Here is a 16,285-nt window from a genome sequence, read left to right on the forward strand (position 1 = left end):
CTCAGCTCGTCCTAGAATGCTTGAGCAATTCTTATGACGTAGGTAAATTGATCAGTTGTTCCTGTGGTTTACTCGGATTACACTTTCTGAAGGCCTTGTACCGTGGGATCCATGAGTATTACAGTGCAAATTGTCCATCAACATGTTAGTGTACTTTATTTTACCCAATAAGAGCGTCAAGAATTAAACGAAGACTCAAAACAAGCTGTTGAAAACTTCTGCCATCAGTTTACATAAAAATCCATAGCTTGAAACACATAGGATGTAAAAAAAAAATCATGGAAATAGTCGTGGACAATTTGCCGAGCAATACTAGTGGATCCCACTGTACCGATTCAGCTATCTAGCATTTGGACTTACCGTGCCAGAGTCTTCTGTTGTCACCAAAGACTTTCTTCAAAATTACTCTCCTTTCCAGAAACAGCTATGATATTCCAAATTTTTGAAAATCACACCTTTAGAACATCAAGTCGATCTTCGTGAAGTTTGCTTTCACTGTTGTGTAGACATTTGCGATAGAAAATATGTTTCGGGCGAACACTTTATTCGAAAGAGGGTTAGCGGGAGAAACAAAATACCCAGCCACCCCTTCATACTTTCATGTATCTTTCTTTTCACACTTACTAATGTTGATAAAAATGTTCAATACCAGCTGATCACCAGACCCCGGATTTTTATGTAACATCATAGTACAAAATATGTATATAAATATGTAACAATAATTGATAAAATATGTACCTAAATATGTATTATCAAAATGATATGTAGCTAAATATGTAGTATCAATGAATATGTAACATTAGTAATCATCAAGTTTCCAAGCAATTTCAAGAATTCTGTTATATATTTATTTTATTTGAACATATTCAACACAATTTTAAGGGCATAAGTTGTTGAAATTAAAATTTGTATCAAATTTATAAACTCAAAAAAAGCACAGCAACTACACAGTACATATTCAAGAAACCAATTTTGTCAACTATTAATTACTTTTCACATCGCAAATTATTGCAGACTATGTAAATATGTAAGAGAGCTCTGTGTAACAGTCGAATGAAAATACATAGCTACTTTGGTACTTTTGTACACCCAACAGCGAAAGAAACAGTAGGCAAATTGTCCACCACCATTTTCATTCGGTCTGTATTACAAACACACACACGACCTCCGCTCACGCACAGAAGTTAACGTTGTTCCTTCAAATACGAACAGAGTCGGAATGAGAACAATGGAAGTGTCCCGTTGTTTACTGTTTAACCAGATGTTTAATCCTACACGTGTTTCTGTGGGCTCGCGAAAATCCTGAAGTAGGTCAATCCGGCAACAGCGCGTCGCTACCAGAGTGGGTGGTTCCACGCCGCTTGCTAGCGCGTCCCGACAATACACAATGTGATGAGAATGAATTGAAATAATTAAGTCAATAAGCAGAGAACAACGCCTGCTTCGAACCAACATAGTTTCATTCCTTAAGGCAACACAGGATGTAGAATAAAAAAGTAATGAAGATAGCGGTGGATAATTTGTCTACCATTATCTTTGCCGTTGACTGTACAAGGGGACATATTGCGTAACTCGCTACGTACACGAAAGTAGCTTTCTTGTCCTCCGATGTCAAGTTTCTAGATGCATCGCCTACACCTAAAAGCGAAACGGAAATACTTAACCAGAAGAGGAAAAGGAGGGGGGGAACTCCAGCATCTTTCGATGAATAACAGTTCCCGTATTTTTAATATTTTTTTATCGTCTTCAACCTGTCCGACTTGGCAGTCAATTTCAGCGCAACCGTAAGCACTATGCATCTCATTTATTAGAAAATATGATATCACGTGAGCTACATATTTTCTTTTTCGTGTTTCAGAGATCACAAATATAGGAAAAAGATCAAGATAGGGAAAAAATTACCTAAATATGTTGTTTTATGTAAAGTAAATTAGCAAGTATGTAAAATATGTAATATCCTGGCAAATATGTAAAAATATGTAACAAAATTTATGCAAAATCATGTCAGTTATATAATTCGTTGATATTTTCCTGTTCAAGGTATGTATCTAGAAAGGAATAGAAAATGTAATTACATGCAAATCCGGGCTCTACTGATCACCCACCTCAAAATAGAACACGTGTGCAACATGGAAGGTGTGTTTGTAGCTGTGTTTGTTGTGGTGTTAGAGTTTGTAGTGCTTCTAGTGGGAAAAAATAGCTTTCCGTTTCTGATGCGAGGGAGATAGTAGTGAATATGCAGAAGGAAATAGAAAAAAAAAAAAAACATCGTGTGAAGAATTCTTTCAATGTGTGCCAGAGCTGGGCCCCCTCTACCTACCTACTTTCACACACCACACGCACACACATTATATATATATATATATATATATATATATAGTATATATATATTGGGCTGTTGCGCAACGGATTATTTTTATATATATATATATATATATATATATATATAATTACACATATATTATGTATGTGTGTGTGTGTGTAATTCTTGATCTCATGTTGACAAAGTCACATACAAGAGCATACAGGGTTATTCAAAAGTCCCTTAACACTCCCTATAAAGAGTAAAGGAATTAGGCTTGGTACATGATAGAAACAGGTTAGGCTTAGGGGAACCACATTGGCGTGTTCCAAGCGGACGTCCGTAATATTGGTGGCCGCCATATTGAATTCAACTCAAAACTTCTAAATGGGAAGGGGGTGATGTGCATATAGGGGGGGCGACAAAGCTAAGTAAAGCATACATACTGATTTCTTTCTGTTTCGCGGGCGGGGGTGGGGCCTAATGAACTTGAGTTAAACTTTGAAAAATTGTAATATGTAATTATACAACATAATTCTTTACATGTAACTTTTGTATGAGAATTTGATTATCATATTCCGTTTATAATACTTATTTGTAATATGTAATTATACAACATAATTCTTTACATGTAACTTTTGTCTGAGAATTTGATTTGGTAACAGTTGTATAAGTCGGAGACGGATTTCTTCAAATTTACAGGAGAAAAGACGAGAAAGTACTTACGGAATTGCGTTCTTGAGGACTTTCTGAAGCCGGGGAAATTGTTTTTTCGAATCGTGCAACTTATTTGGCCTGTAAGTAAGGTATTTTTCGTCATTCATGCATCTCCGTTGTACGATAGCTCGTGCCGCCATTACCGACGACTACGTGAATCAAATGTTCCGTGCGTTCGATTATGTAACCCCCTGTCAGTGTAGCAACCACGCGGTAGTTTTACAAGATGACGTGTGAGCGGTTGTTTTTTTTTTCAATTTAAGGTAACGCTCTAGTTTACGTCCTTTTCCTAAGGAATACGTGTCATATATCGTTGGAAAGCTTATTTTATAAGGAATTCAACAACGTAAATCCCAAAGCGAGCAAAAATTTTCTGAAGGAGTAAATCGAGAAGAACCAATGTTGTCCGGATATGCGCAATTGAACGTACTGAGGAATTTTTTAGATGATGAAGCACATATTTAGGGGTGAAATGAGTGCTAATGTAACCTAACCTAACAGGCCTAACCTAACCTCGTAGGCATACCTCGACCCCGTGAATGGAAAGTGTAAAAACAAAAAGGTACTTACCCGAAGAGATGCTGGGTGCCGCACCGCGAACGCAAAGAAGCAATCACCATGCAGATAAGGACGTAAAGTAGAGTCTAGCCTCAATTTTAGCTTAAAAACATTTTGTGAATAGTTTGTGCGGCATTTATCTGTTCATAAGTTTGGAAACACTGCACATCAGCTGACGATAGACAACGTGAGTCAAAATTTGCCCGCCGAATTAGCAACGACCAATAAATGATTATAATGTTAAAAATAACGTTTTTTTCATGGAAAAAAAGTGATCCCCAGCTTGAAAAATGTTCTGCTATGCATATGAGGTAAGTAGTAATGATTTTTATTTGAAAATAAACGAGTTTAATGTGTCTCCGGCTTATACAACTGATACCTTTGATTTTCATATTCCGTTTATAATACTTAATCCTACCATCCTTTATAGGAGTTTAATATCTTCACACATATTTACATAAAAAAGGAAGGCCAAAGATAAAATTTTCATCCAGGCGAGGTCGATTTTTGACACCCCAACTGTCCACCCTGTCACTCCCGCCTCAACTTTCTACCCTGGTATCACTACTTTCCACCTTCGGCTAATACAAAACATGACCGTGCTGTATATGTATTTACGGTTGAAACGGCGATAAATTATAATAGCCTTGTGTTTCCAATACCTTAACTTCAATGAACGCGTATATTGTAGGTTGATATAAAAATACCATACGCACACACCCACACGCATTGTTTTAAACGTTGGTTGAGCACTGGTATAAATATGTAACACTGCAACTTTCAGCCACATCAATGCAGTATGAAGTAGCACACACATGTTTACAGGTACATGGGACAAAATAGTAATCCTGATTATATAAAACAGTGGCATATTGAGAACAGAATATTTTCAACTTCTGCTTGACTTTTCCAAAGGGAATCAAAGTTATCTATTTTACAATGGATTAGCTCATTCAAGAGCATGAAGACTACAGCATTCCCATGCTTCTTCCTCTATTCTCGCACATATTCATTCATAATATACCATGCGTTTTCCTTAATTCATTGTCGGTTTGAAAAAGGAAATACTGAATTAGTAAACGCACAAGCACAAGAAAGACACTCAAACTTGAATAATATTCCCACATTATTGATTCTACCCATTTCAGAGCAGAATTCTGCTTAATATCCCACCTGTTTTGTGCGAAGTTTATCTGTGCAAAAGTTATGTAATATGTTGAAACTTATAGATTGGGATCCCTAGGGGGGGGGACGAGAACTGGAGGGGTCCAGGCTAGGGATGGCCAAACGGATCCGGGTCCGAAAGTTCCGGATCCGAGAGTTTCGTATCTCAATCCCATTATAACATTACCACACCTTAAAAGGTATTATGATCTTCGATTACAAAGAAATTTTTCATTAGTTAGTCCTACAAGATTTTTTTCAAGTGTTGTTCCTAAAATACTTTGCTACGCATCGGCTAACACACTCGTGCACAAAAATAATCTTACTTGTTTAACATAACATGTCAGAGGTGATTTTGTAAATGCCATTGAAACGAATATGTATTCATTCGAATGTATTGGAAATGGAAACACACACAAATGTGAGAAATTCCATTCCAGGATGAAACCTTTAACACATATAACAAGATAGAAATATTATTAAATTATACAATTGTTCTACAGTTACAGTTTTACAAATTAAAATAAAACATTATAATATATGCAGTGTTATATAATTACAAAGTGTGTAAGTCTAACAAGGGAGGTTATCTAAGTGTCCCCTTCCGATTTCCATGAAACTTGGCAGGTATATAAAGGGACCCAAAGGAAGAAATACGTGTATTTTTGTTTCGGCTAAAAAACTGTTTTAGGGGGCAAACCCCCTCAAATGTCAAAATGAGGACAAATTTAAGTGGGCATCTGACCCCTGTGTCCCCCTCCGATTTCCATGAAATTTGGCAGGTGTATAGAGGGACCTATGCCCCCTGTTTCTTCCTATGCCATATTTACGTGGTTTCGGGGTCAGATCCCCACTTCAATTTCTCCTCATCTTGACATTTGAGGGGGGGTGCCCCCGAAAACCGTTTTTTAGCTGAAACACAAAAACACGTACTTCTTCCTTTGGGCCCCTCCATACACCTGCCAAGTTTCATGGAAATCGGAGGGGGAGACTTAGACCTCCCTTGTAAGTGTATTAATTAATTACAAATCGCACACACACACTATATAGGCTATATATGTGTGTGTATGTATATTATATATATATATATATATATATATATATATATATATATATTAGCAGGTAACAATATGTTATAAACACATTTTTATTTCCAAAGAAGCGCATGTGGGATGGCAAAACGGATCCGGATCCGAAAGTAAAAATTCCGGATCCGCGGATCCGGATCTGGCCATCCCTAGTCCAGGCCTCCCTGACTCCCCTTGGTCTCGACGCCCGTGGTAATGTAATATATATATGACACTGTTATCTCACACCTGGAAAATGTTACATTTGTTACAATCATGCAGTCTTAACATTTTCCTGATTAAAGGTAGGTTGAAGAAACCTTCACCACTGCATTTTTCGTGAAATTCTAGCCTAATTTGATTCTATAGCTCTTTTCAGTTGTTACGGCGTGCGCTCTAGAAGCTGGCAGGGGAAGTGGAGAGCTGGGAAACGACCTATCCAGCGCAACGAGACAGGCCGGTTAGAGAGAGAGACTGCAGCGTTGCCAGAGTAGCGGGAAAGGCGAGTTGAAATCGAAAGAACCATGAAATACAGACGTCCCATTGTTCGCGTATGGCCTGAGAATGCATATTATCCCCATCTTGTGGTCAGTAGAATACCGATAAGTGTACGATATCAAGTGTATACGTTGTAGGAATTCTTTCCAACTGTACCGAATGGTATCTATAGCATTGTCCATTACAATCACTGCGTCTTTGATGTTCCTTTCGTCAAGCGGATCTAAAAACTGCAAAAACCACTGAAAACTAATTTACATTACTGTAGAAAACCAGTGTGACTGGAACCTACGTGACAAACAATAATGCGCCCACCTTTACCCACGGGCACTTTTAAACCCCATGTACCCTCTTAATTTTGCCAGTTTTTCGTTGGAGCGTAATTCTGATGTATGTACGTTTCATCTAAATGAAATACCTATACAGGGCAAAGGTTCCTTATTTTTTAGAAGATCCATTTTTCGCAAAAACGTTACTCTGGCTCTGACTGTAACTATATCGGCTCTCTCCATCAGAAATCGTCTACTAGCATTGCTCTTTTTGTACTTGAACACCCATATACTTCAGTATCCTCCACAACGACGAAACTCCCCACTGAAAGCTTATTTGTGTATGCAAATCAACGAAAACTTGTTCAGTGTTGGATATTCGCCCTTTACATAATACCCGAGGATAATTCTTCTTGTTATATCTTTATCGCAACCGTCGATTGTCTTTGTGATACTGTTCCTTTTGATTCGTTTGCGCGGTGATTCAAATGACGTGGAACCCGACGCCTCAAAAATGTCTTTGCCTTCCCTAACAATACGCTGCACAGTTCGCGTACTCACTCCAAAAGCTTCCAACACACTCTGTTGCACTTTGTGCACTCTTACCAAGGGACCACTGTTTTCTGCTTCCTTTTGATAATATCCATGAACCCTACTGATTATTTTCCTGCCTTGGCTATAAACTACCCTCTTTCCTGTTAGCCATCGTACGATACTTACTGCCAGGGCGCCGACTTGTCAAAATTATTCGGGGGGCTCTGATCACTGAAATAAATTAATCAATGACTCACTCTCTCCCTTTTTTAAGTTTTGGCCTCAGTGTTCGGAATCTCATAAAAGCCCATGAATTCCTCAAAAATATCAAAATTTTTATTCACAGTTCGAATGCAGAATATTGATTGTCAACGGATGGATATGTCACAAGTTTCGTCAACCATAATAGCAAAATATTCTCGACTTTTAATATCTGCTACTAAGGAGCGCAAAACAGATCTTCCTAATATATCAATGATCTCGTTCTGAATGTCATGTAGCCCGAACGTCTTATCCACTACCCTAGTTCATGCACATCGTCTTTTGAAACTCTTTTTTTAGTAAAACTTTTAACAATACTCATAATTATATACTTAGTATATAGTAATAAGTCATGTGTTTTGTTTTCTCTGGTCACAGCCCGCCCTAAGTTGATGGTTTAGCGGTCTCATCCCCCCAAAGGTGATGGTCTAGTCTAGAACATTTCAAATGTGTATTTAAAGTTAAGTTCATGTGGCACAATTCAGAGTAAACTTGACAAGAGAAGCAAAATAATACATTATAACTCTTAAGCAAAATTATTTGGGGGGGCTCTGCCCCCCCCCCATCGTTAACATTGCGGGGTCTCGATCCCCCCAAGCCCCATGGAGTCGGCGCCTATGCTTACTGCGTTAATAAGCACAAAGCTCCCTATGGAACAACGAGAGTACAAATAAACGTTACATCACATGCCACATACACGTTTATCGAAGAAACAATGCAGTTAGGTAATACACGACGCGACAACACGTATGTTATTCCTACATCCCGCTCATAACAAACAGGAATCAACACTGGGGCAAAATACCATCAGCAACGCGGTGAATTGGCAACACAGCAACGTGCAGAACGAAGTTAGCGCTGCAGCTTCCTCCCGCAACTGCGTAACTCTCGGCTCCACCGCTAGGTGGTCTGTTCTCTGGTTGGTCAGCGGCACGTTCCCCGCTCCCCACTTCCCCTGCCAGCTTCTAGAGCGGACGACGTAAGAACTGAAAAGAGCTATAGTCTGATTGCCACGCGGGAGACCCGGGATGGGTGATCTGAGGTCGAAATTTTTCCGGCTTTGTCCCCACATAAAACGTCTCCCACCTACCCTCAAATCAAATTGTACCAGGTGGAGGGTAAAGGCGGCCGGAGCGTGGTGCTGATCACATCACCTCCAAGATGTCAGACATCGAAAATATGTGGGGCCCCCCAAAACCCTAAATGTGCCTCCATGGCACGATGGTATATGCACAAGGAATTTTAACTTTACCTGTATACATTGTATTCGTTTCTGTACCCCTGAGTAACTATGTTTTCTTTTACATACGCGAACCCTCTGCTGAGCCAATGGCTGAGGGCCCCCCCGCACTGCGGGGATTTGCGGCTTGTAGATCCGGCACTGTGCCAGAGCTATCTTGCTTCTGCGATGAAACAAACGGACTCGAGTGTAACATGACTCAACACGGACGGCGGGAAGCCGGTACACTAGATCTACCTATGGCTGGTTGACGTACCGAAAGCTACCTTTCTTGTCAATGACCTGCATTTGGCAGCAGTCCACAGCGAAGAAGGATGAGAAGTAAAGCGGATACCCATAAACTAAATTAGGACCTTCTTACCTCATACGAGGAGAAGTTGGATGTGCTCTCTTCTTCCATTTCTGAATTTTCCAGAAGTAGTGACGTCATCAAGTGCTCGAGAGGAGTCTACTTAGTGGACTGAATTTAAAGACATAGTGTCACTTGTGCTCAGTGGCGGCTATTGCGTTCCAAAACTGAGGAGGGGGGGAACAGTTTACTTCCCTTTGTAGGTAAGGTGGTTGCCCCTGTTGTGGTCATGCTAAGGGTTGAGAATTTTTCTAGCCGCTATTTTGAAAAAAAATCAAAACCATTTTTTTTAATTCGTTCTCAGGCTAATGGACTTTCATAAAAAGAATTACATTCCCCATGAAAATAGTTTTACTGGTCCAAAAAAACCAAATTGCAAAAGTCTACGAAGTGGCCATATCAGAAGCATGTGCACATGATATGGCCACCCTTTTCCCATGTTCTACAAATCGTCATTTGTTTCAGTTTCATAGTGCAGTTCTGCTAAAATTAAATAATTTTGGTGTAAAAGGAATAAACATGATACTAAATAATCCTTTTTGTAATCCAAAAGTGGATTCAAAACAGGATTTTCCATTATAAATGAAGTTACAATTTACTTATTTCAAAACACAAAAATGTGAAATCATTCAAGAGAAGAGTACAAGACAAAAATGATATTGTTAAAACAAATTACTGGTTACAAATCACAAGTTAGTTTTTGTTGTTATGTTAACAAAAGCTTATTTTATCTGTAAACTCCTGGTTGGCCATATCAGGGGCAGGTCAGCTTTTACGAAAATCGTGTGATTATGAACAACTCGTAAGAGATACGCCATCAACGACAACACCAATCGAAAGAGTATTAAAAACTTAATAGAGTGTGATGGTTTTCATGAAAACAGCCTTTGCACAATGTGCATAAAACAAAGGGGACTTACCAGAGAAAAACAGGAAGAGGTCACACGAGAAACACAAAATAGGCAACTGACGACATATTGCTCAACCTGGCTGGATGGGAAATGATCACGTGACACATTAGGAGGCTCCCTCACTGGATGTTGATGCCAACTAGCGGTTTTTTTCTTAGCTAGCTCTCAATAGGGGGGGGTGGCCATATCAGGAACCATGACCATAACACGGTCAACCACTTTATATTAGGTTTAGAATAGTGCGGGGCCAAAAGTGGGTAGCAACTGCATCCCTAATCGCCGCCACTGCTTGTGCTAACACTTCAACAAAATATTTTGTTAAGTGTGCTAATGTTAATCAACTTTGAGGCTGACAATTACTTTAATCCAGCGATATCTGAGAGTTATTTAAGTGTCTCATTGGCCGTGAATTGGTGGCAGCTTTGGCCAACGTCGTAAAATGTGACAGGACTGTGTGAGGGATGTTCCAATATAGGGGCGATGCTTGTATGGTTCAACACGGAGACAATGCAGTAAGTGGGACAGAGAACTTGAGAAGTTAATTGAGAGATTTTCAAACAGAAATAATCTTAACGGGCATTGGTGCATGTACATTAGAAATTATAATATTTTAATAATAAATAAATAGTAACAATTAAATTATAACTGTTAAAATTGTACCATCCTTGGATTGCTGTAAACTGAATAACTCCCATTATTTCTGTACATATACGACAATGAGGTCTGTGAAGCGTCCCAGTCATTCAAAATCATCGCCAAAGTAGAGAAGATGTAATCAACAACATGCCCCTGTCGCACGCCCATCCCCATTAATGGGGAATGAATGAGTGGACCACAGAACAGTATATATTCAGGGGGTAACAGATGGAAATTTCCCCACCTATTTGCCACTCTAGGAATCAAACCCGTCTGGCAACCAGGGTTGTTGAATGTCCAGGAATTTAAAATAAATTCAATTTCGGTCCGGGAGAGAAAATTAGCAAGAGTAAATGGGTTCTGAACCGTAAAGAACCTTTATATCTGTAAAGTATTTCAATTCGGTCCAGGAACCTTTTTTTTTCGGATCAATTTAAATACGAAACTTAGACCCTATCCGGCAACTTGGACCGAATTTAAATTGTGCGAGGAATAAGGTTCCGGTCCTGTTGCCGAACCCATGCCAATTTATGGATTCCTGCACCTTTTAACAAGCCCCCATCTCTGTCAAAGAAAGATTATTATAAGCTCAGAATAAAAGCTCCCAAAAGGACTGCACCATCAGTGGGTTTGAATTTAGTTCAATTTCTACATGTCAGGCCGACAGGTGGCAAGCCACGACTATCTCGCCAGTCAAAAGTGGCAAAAACAGATTAACAAACTGGACCTGCGATGCAGGCCTTATCAGATGTTAAGCTGATAAGAACAGATACTACACTTTGATCTTAGCCCGAGAAGCGATGACCAAAATGAATAATAAACCTTTTCGAGCAAGGCCTCACCTCCAGGAAGCTATCAACTCGCGGTACCTGTTGAGTGAGTTGAGTCAAGGCAAAATAGATAATAAACCTTTTCCTGATCTCAAGGCAATAATTAGGCTGGAGAGTTCAATGAACTAACCGATCACTGATTTGTTTATTTCGATGAACAAAAATCCGAGCCTCTCCCCTATTTGCCAGCGCCCACACCCGTTGGCTCCGAGAGATAAAGTTCAATCCATTGTTAAGACTTTGAAAGGAATTCTACCGCCCTGTTAGTGGCCTTGTTAAGCAAAATTTATAAAATTCAATTGTTTTGACATTTTTATTTAGCGTTTGATTTTATTTATAATGAGAAATCATACGAAAACTTTATTTCGTATGACCCTCACTGCTACAATGGCATATACGCTGACGTCACGTTACAGCCATTGCACGCAGTGATGCTCCTGATTCAGAGAGATTTTTTTTCCTGTTGTATTACAAAAATTTCCCTCTTCGACTTTAAAATTCCCTCTCACAAACAACAAATGAAAAAAAATACACTTATTTAAGATTTATCTCGTGATTTCAATCTAAGAGGGTGTACGAACGGGTGTGAAGGCTAATTTAGCATCCAATTAAGGCTTGGTGAACACTTTTCACTGTACGTGTATTTTAATTGGGGTGGATAAATCTTGTACAGTGTACCCATGAGTATTACCGTGCAAATTGTCCATCACCTTGTTCGTGCACTTTATTTGATCCGATAAAAGCTTCAAGAATTAAAAGAAAACTCAAAACAAGCTGACAACTTCTGCACCAGCATAGATAAAAATCCATCGCATCCATGCACATATAATGTAAGAGAAACATTATTGAAAATAGTCATAGACAATTTGCACGGTAATACTTATGGATCCCACTGTACTAAGTACTTAATTTATTTCCTTTTTATTGGATATTAATATTGAATATTAATTTTACGAAATTTGCTTTACCTTAAAATTATAACTTGAAAGTTCTTACACTTTTCATTACAATGATTCAGCAGAGTTCAGATTGGAACGAAATACGATATTTCAGGCGCTTACACTCCACTAGAAGTGGAAGAACACAAGCAACCGTGAGTCAGAAGTAAGCACCTGTGGAATGCATTAATGCATGACGTCTATTTTCCCTGTTTTTTGCATATTTTCAAGTTTTTCTCCCTTTTATGTAATTTTCGGCTCCAAAATTTCACGTTCCTGGAAAAATTCCTTGCTGGGGACATCAGTGACGTCAGGCCCGTACTGTGAATATATATATATATATATATATATATATCTTTCCACCTACCTCTCTCTCCACCCCTCCACTCTCTCTATATGAAATATATGTCAATTCTTAAATAATATCATTAAATATACATATGAAATGTTCAAAATGTAAAAAAATTAGAAGATGGGTGAAATGTCTTTAATAAGTGTTAGATTTTATGTCACCAAGGCATTCTCTCTTTTAAAACTTGTTTCATATAGATCGTTCGATCCCAGGGATGACTCCCGCCGTAGCTGCGGCTCTGAACTTTATGAGACAGCAAGAAAATTAAGCATTGCGAGCGAAGAGAGCAAAAACATTTTACGAAATTAATTTTTGCTTGCATAAAATTTGAAATTGAGGAGAACAATTGCCATGTTATTTTTGTAGGTTCGCATTAAATATTTCATGTTTTGAGGGGGGCAAGGCCTTCTTGCCACCCCCCCCCCCTTGGGTACGGGCCTGAGTGGCGTATAAAACGTTGTCTTCCTTTCGAAGAAAAATCCTGAGATCTGCTTGAGCACCAATCAACAACATACTATCAGGAGTGGTGCTATTGAGAGTCGCAAGGGATGCTTGTGCACCGCTTTTTCAAAACCTATTCAACAGAAAACTCTATTTACTTTAACAGTGCCATATCATATGTCGTCATATTGAGCGCAGAATGTTACGTATTCAATTATGACCGCTGTTATCAGTGGCACAAGGCTGGCCCCTGTGGCGGAGTGGTTAGCACATCGCGGTACGACGCCAGGGGTCCCGGGTTCGAATCCTAGTCTGGGCATGGATGTTTGTGAGTGTCTATTCATCAATTTCATCATATCATCACTCATCCCCATCTTCGCAAATTAGCCATAAGTAGCACAAGAAGCGAAGTAGAATAAAGCAAATCAATCAATCAGTGGCGCAGGAACGTTTTTCATTTGGGGGTACAAACCCAACCGTTACATATTTATATAAGTGTGGGAGGAGCATTTAATTTTAGAACAGCACACACTGTTTCCTGCTTATTAATAGAAGATTTGCATAAATATTCAATATATTTTTTTAGAATTTTATGGTTATTTTGAACATTATTAAACAGGTTTAGAAACAGATAATTTCGGAACAGGTGAAGATCTAGGTCTCCTTTGGGGCTCATTTGAAATTTAATGGAATGGAAAACCAGAAATTTGTAATGCGAAAGTTGCGAGCAAACATAAATTCTCATGTCTAAAAATATCCCTGCTCCATTTCAACTATACATATTATGTACCGCAAATTTCTGGAACAAGCAGACGAACAGAATAGCCCAGTATTTAAAAAAAGCAAAAGAAGAACGTCAAAGGCAGGAATAGATGGCAAAATGAAGGTTGACTTATAAAAGAAAAATGTACAACCTCCCCCCCCCTCTTCAAGAATCCTGGACACGCCACTGCACGAAATATATACAGCGTGTCATCTCGCAAACTTTGGCAGCATATAGAGGTCATTAAGGAAAATAACGTTTCTTGATATTTTTTTTCTGCTGACGCTTCCTTTCAAATCCACGGGCCTTCGAAAAACTGTATTTTATCCTGAATATATGCAACCCCACAGCGCAAACGTTCACAGTTGTCAGTAATGGGTTAACCTTGCAATTAGGATAAACAAAACATATGATTGATCTATCAATAAAGGCAGATTTATGCTTGGTATGCCGAAATATTTCGTATAATGAGGTAACTTTGCTTTCGGAAAATCTTCAAATAGCATACCAAAGGTGGAAACACTCCCAGTGCCTCACACAGGAAGTCTTGTCTCATTTTAATTTTACTGAAATTGTTTTGGTTTCTAAAAATTCTCGAAAGTTTGGTCTCATCTCATTCTCGTCTCTAGTTTTAAACCGCAACCTCAGGCTCGTCGCGAAATTCGAGACGACAGTTGGAACAAACCGAGATTCCTCAAGTCTCGTCAACTTTCTAATTTGAACAAAAGCTTGATAGGCCTACTATATAGGTATAAGCATGGCCGTATTTAGAGGGGGGTTTCTAGGGTTCAACCCCCCCCCCCCCCGAAACATCTGACATGTTGGATTAATGGAAGTTCAGAAACCAAAATCTGTAACTATTTTCAAATTTTTTTTCGAAGCATCACACAAATACAAGGAGACAATGTTGAAACGATAGAGCTAGAATTTTCATACATTTGGAATTCTGAAAGTTGAGTGAAACAGGATTTATTCTCGGAATTGCAGCCCACCCATGACCCCTCCATTTTCATTTATGCTGTCCTCTTTCCAGTTTAGTTCCTGCGTCACAAGGAATATACACTGAAAATTCCCTTATGATTGTCCCAAAATTCCCTTTCCAACTTTTAAATTCCCTGTCCGATAAAGTTGAAAATCCCCCTTGATAGGAGTTCAAACCTAGGATCTCCAGTTTCGTAGCGCATTACGCGATTGAGGTTACAATCCATGCACCAGGTTAAGTTTTTAAAGAGAGTAACTGGTTCCACACTTTTCAAAATTCCAAAAATTAAGTTATAATGTCAAACAACAAAAACTTTATGACTAAAATTTCTATCTAAATTTTAGAGCTTTTTCTTGAAGGTATCTTAAAATTTGATAACAAAGTATAATAATTGTGCATTTCAGTACACACTGTACGAAACGTAAAAAAAGCAAAACAAAAAGAAAAAAAAACTTGTGCTCGATATTCACTCATCTGCTGAATTGAGTAAGCCCCCTTAAGGATATAATAATAATAATAATTATTATTATTATGGAATAAAATTGTTTTATTATTATGAAATTTTAATTATTATTGTATAATTATTGTTATTATTCCTATTATTCAAATTTCTGGCGACGCCCATGGGAACAATTATGAATGACCCCCCCCCCCGAAAATTTTTCTTGCCTACGGCCATGGGTATAAGTATAGTTTTCCGAACACCCTTTAACAAATTTATGGAAAAAATCTGTGAGAATTTAGACAAGCACTTAATTACACATATCTTTCATGTCGGCTCTCACAATTGGGGTTTTCATTATTCAAAGTTAAAAATAGAGTTGCGTGTGTAGAATCATTGATATATATGTAAAAAAATATCGGATAAAAATGTTTGTGAGAATTCAAACAAAGAGCTAAAACAAAGAACATTTTGACCAAGAGCGACCTGAAAAGAGAACTTTTGTTATTTAATAGTAATTTCCTGTGTTCTTTGGAAGCGAGAGTACAAAAGTCCCCGGTCTCTTTACCGTCTGTGGGGTACATTGTCTTAGATTACATTAGATTTTGTCTCCTCTTGGTATGATATAGGGCCTCCCCGATGGCGTATTGGATCAACGTCGCCTTGTAATCAAGCGGTCCCGAGTTCGATACCCGGTGGAGGCACATATTAGCCTTACTGTGCATAAAGTGGACTTAAAACACAAAGTCGATCAATCAATCGTCTTGGTATAAGCTGATAATGGGCAAAGCATAACAACTTTCCGACGTCGGGCAAGCCAATTTAAAAAAAGAACAATAAACAATCACTTATTTTCCCAATATTTTACAATCATTTTTAGAAGAATGTTCGTATGACCACATCCCTAAATATGTCAATATTAAGCAGAGGTATGTCTAGTTTTTCAGTTTTGATTGTCGAACACTTAGACGGCTCTATAAAATAATTATATTAGAACTATGAACAGTAAATAAGCCGTAAGCAAACTACGA

The 16,285-nt window shown here is 38.5% G+C and overlaps 1 protein-coding gene and 1 pseudogene across 2 annotated transcripts in view; both read right to left on the reverse strand.

Annotated features, from left to right (window-relative positions):
* Nucleotides 1-16,285, reverse strand: part of LOC145992365 (guanine nucleotide-binding protein G(q) subunit alpha-like) — a 74,986-nt gene that overhangs the window by 57,902 nt on the left and 799 nt on the right. The window contains exon 1 of one of the 2 annotated variants that reach the window (XM_083128763.1): nt 9,880-9,920. The exons of the other annotated variant lie outside the window; for it this stretch is intronic. The gene's annotated coding sequence lies outside the window, so the exon portion shown is untranslated. Of the gene's footprint in view, nt 1-9,879; nt 9,921-16,285 lie in introns of those variants that run through there. 2 annotated transcript variants of the gene reach the window in all.
* Nucleotides 11,130-11,308, reverse strand: LOC145979774 (U2 spliceosomal RNA; annotated as a pseudogene).

The sequence above is a fragment of the Lepisma saccharinum genome, chromosome 1 (genome assembly GCF_977018435.1).
Source record: "Lepisma saccharinum chromosome 1, izLepSacc3.1, whole genome shotgun sequence".
Taxonomy (NCBI): Eukaryota; Metazoa; Arthropoda; class Insecta; order Zygentoma; family Lepismatidae; genus Lepisma; species Lepisma saccharinum.